The sequence below is a fragment of the Empidonax traillii genome, unplaced genomic scaffold (genome assembly GCF_003031625.1).
Source record: "Empidonax traillii isolate 1590-97213 ecotype Southwest subspecies unplaced genomic scaffold, ASM303162v1 scaffold783:size459103, whole genome shotgun sequence".
Taxonomy (NCBI): domain Eukaryota; kingdom Metazoa; phylum Chordata; class Aves; order Passeriformes; family Tyrannidae; genus Empidonax; species Empidonax traillii.
In genome coordinates this window covers 1-3,776 of record NW_020955976.1, presented here as the reverse complement: position 1 = coordinate 3,776, position 3,776 = coordinate 1, and the positions used below count along the sequence as shown (strand labels likewise).

General features: G+C 37.5%; 1 non-coding gene across 1 annotated transcript; it reads left to right on the top strand.

Moving 5' to 3' along the window:
* Positions 1 to 1,734: 1,734 nt before the first annotated feature.
* LOC114066607 lies at positions 1,735 to 1,855 on the top strand. The gene has a single exon (XR_003573218.1). It is a non-coding gene; the product is annotated as a small nucleolar RNA SNORA54 (small nucleolar RNA).
* Positions 1,856 to 3,776: the final 1,921 nt, after the last annotated feature.

Below are 3,776 nucleotides of genomic sequence, written 5' to 3'. Positions count from 1 at the left end.
ACAGAGAGGGTAATCAAGCATTGGAACAGCCTACCCAGAGAGGTGGTGGATTCACCATCCCTGGAGGTTTTTAAGCAGAGATTGGATGTGGCCCTTAGTGCCATGATATAGTAATTGGAGTTGGATCTGGGGTTGGACTTGATGATCTTGGAGGTCTTTTCCAACCCAATCTATTCTATGATTCTATGAGAGGCCAAATATTTGAGCCTTTAGAATTCCTAAAGATGCTTGAAAGGCTAATGATGGACAAGCACTGTTTTGCCCAGTTATATTAATTGTTTTTAATGCTGTTAAGGCAGAATTCCCTGGAGCGTGTCTTTCTGTGAGTCTCAGTGGCAATAAATACCCTGAATGGTTACTATATTTTTGGTCATACTCACACAGCCTGGCATTTGGCACCTTTTTTACTGAAGGAGAGGCCTAATGATTGAGAATTTGGCACAAAGTATTTGCGACTGATTTAAGAAATTTGGATCCAGGTCTTTACTTTAGTTAAAATTGCTGAATAATTACAAGATGATTAAGAGGAGGTTCTTCCAAATATTGCCTGCTAAATAGGGTTTTACTATTTTTCTGCTTAGGAATATGATGAACCTATCTTGAAACATCTGCAGGATATTAAAGTTAAGTTTTCTGAACCTGGACAGCCTATGGTGAGTTTCCTCTGCTTGTTTCTCATGAAGATTGTAGTAGTGAAGTGAACAGCATTCCCAGAGTTTTCATTCAATTCTTTGGCTGTAGGTGTGAGGTTTCTTTCTAAGCTAATATTTTTTATTTAAAAGCTTTGCCTTTTAAAGATGTACCTTCAGCTTTCCTGACCCTTTGCTCTTTTATTCTTAGCCTGGACATCTGTGACATCACTGTAGTTTATAGATTAAAATTCTAGTCAGTTCTGTCTAGTTTTTGCTTTTTCGAACTCAGTTTCTGATATAGCTGCTCCTACATATCTGCTTTTCATTTTCAAATGAAAATTAATTGTGGGAAACATTCTAGGTGCTACTTGCATCTCTTTTGATAAAATATTCAATACAGTGATTTGGGGATACTAATCAAAAATGATGATGGATACTGCACTATTGAAAGGCATAGAAAATGTATAATCTTTTGTAATTGTACCTAGAGAGCATTGTTCTATTGCTTATTTAATTCACCCAGACTATACTTATTCCCTGAATTCCTTCTGAGAGGGAGGCATGGAGAGAGAAGGATGGAATTAACAGCCTAAACATCCTTTCTTTAAATTTTATCATTGTGACATTTTTCTTATATTTTATTTTTTTTTGTTTTGCCATATGGATTTATAGTCTTCTGACAGTGTCCAAAATAAATGGAAGAAAAGCTTCACTGAAGATTCACTAAAGATGAAGGGACTTTCTCAGAATAGCTTTTAAAGGTTAATACCAGATGAAGCAAAGTTTGTTTGTTTTTTTTAAGTCCTTAAACACTTGAGCTGATAATAGGCAAGAAAGTAGTACAGGCAGAGAAATACTGATAATTAAGTTTCTAAACACTGCTAGGGCTAAAGGAGAGGATACAAGTTTTACGAAGACAATGAATTGTCTAAGCACAAAGTATAGTATTCTAAGAAGTTGGGTCTTTTCAACTTGAAGCCTATTTATTTCGTGGCATTTGTATGATTTGGTAACAATAGGATTTTGTGTTCTCATTCAACTTTGTTTTGCAGTACCTTAAGCTGAAGAATTGCTCTTAAAACCTCAGTGGATTTATCTCATCTTGCACTGTTCGTAACCTTTTGACAGCACATTTCTGTAAATAGGTTCCATTCCAGTGCTACATTAAATCCAGTAATGGGAGGCTGACAAATTCCATGTCCCTTCTGTATTTGGAGACAGAGGATGCATTACTAACTGCTTGAGTGAAACCCGTTCTCCAGTTGTGTGTGACTTTTGTCTGAAATCTCTCGCTGTTGCAAATCGGTGCAGCAGTGGCTGCTTTATACTGTAAAAGCTTCACATAATCACTGTGTAATAAATACACTAATTCTGCGGGGGATTAGGTTTTGCTGCTAAAAGAAGTACATGATAGTAAGGCATTTTCTGAGTTACTGCTGACCCAAAGCCATTAATTGTAGTTGTGGCACTCCAAAAGTGGATTTGCCTGGCTACAGTTAAAAAGTCCTTTCAAGTTCTGTTTGTTATAGCATGTACATAGAAACTTTAATTTGCATGAAGTGTCCGCGATTCTTTCACTGTTTGCTTTTACTTATTTATAATCATGTGAGTAAACTTACATGTATTCTATAATTGTAATTTCTACCTATATATTTATTTGGACATCAGGATCCTCAGCTAGCGTATTCAGACCTGTATATTGCATCTGAGTATAACTTAAATAGCTTAAAAAAGTAAGTTCTCTTTTTTTGAACTTTATGAGAACATAGCAGATAAAAAAACCCAAAGGTATCCAAGTAAAGACTACTGCAACACTTAAAATAGTATGTGAAACTTGAAGCTTCTTGTCTCCTAATTAGCAGATGAACAATGAAATGCTGAAATACATCCTCTGCAGATATTGTTGTCTTGCTAGCCCTGGGGATCCTGCAGTGCCACTGGTAGCCTATTTATAGCCCCAGTGATGGTTTATGGGATTATTTGGGTATGAGTGTTCGTCACTGGTAGTGGATAAGCTAAGTTTGTAACTATTCCCCTGAGCATGTTTGCCAGAGAGAGATTACTCTTAGCTGAAGATGGCCTCCAAACCATACAGCTGTTTTGAATTACTTTTAAATGGAAGTAAAGCTAAAATCAAATCAGCAATGTGAAGCCCAGACAGATATTCAAGTGTACTTCTGGGTCCCAGTGGCTTCCTTTCCTTGAACAGTGAGCATGGGGTTTGGGAAGGCTGCTGTTGCCTGTAATTTCCATCACTCCTTGACCACTGGCTTTGCAGATTTCAGTCGTTAGGAGGTTCATGAGGCCTTAGAAAGATTAAGGGGCCTTTGGGAGATGAGTGAGGGATAAATGTCTTTGATGAACAGGCTGATGTCTCCAGAGCTGTTTATCCTGTTTGCACATGGATGGCCTTGAAAAACAGGATGGCAAGGCAGGCTCGGTGACAACAGACCATTTTGTGGCCTGCCTCTGAAGACTGCCTGAGGAAGTGTATTCAAGGCTAGTGTTTTTGGCAGTTACACCTGCTGTAGCCTGTCAAGACATGTAGAATTGTAGGATTCAGTTTGAGCCAGTGTTCTTTTGCAGGATTTTCTGTTATCAAATGGGAAAATCCCCTCTGGTGCCTGGTGAAGTGTAGTGTTTAAATAAACTCCTTCAATCTAAATTTTGTTTTAGTCAGAAATAAAGTTTGTTTCAGTCTTTTAAGGTCATGACATTGATCAGAGTTGGGAGAGTAACAGAACTGCACGGTGCTATTCTGATGACAAAATGACTTTGGAGTGGCACCATCCCTAGTGCAAGGATGGTGAGAGGCTTCCATAGAAAATGAAACCAAGACTTTTTTCAAAATACCTGTTACTGAGGTTGATTTTAGGACAGCAGTTCTATATGTAAAGGTGAATGAAATGTAGTAATTACCTGATTAGAATTTGAATGTTAGCCACGGTGGTTCTGGCTTCTTGCACTTTCAGAATTGGTTGATGTTCTTAAATTTCCTGCTTCTACTCTAGTTTGAAAGATATGTTTGCCATCAAATTCTCATTTTTTCCTGTATGCAGAGTTGGATTAATGATAACCTATGCTGACGTGTTATTTCAAAAATTCGTGGTAACATAAAATTATAATGGAAATTTCTTCCAGTCT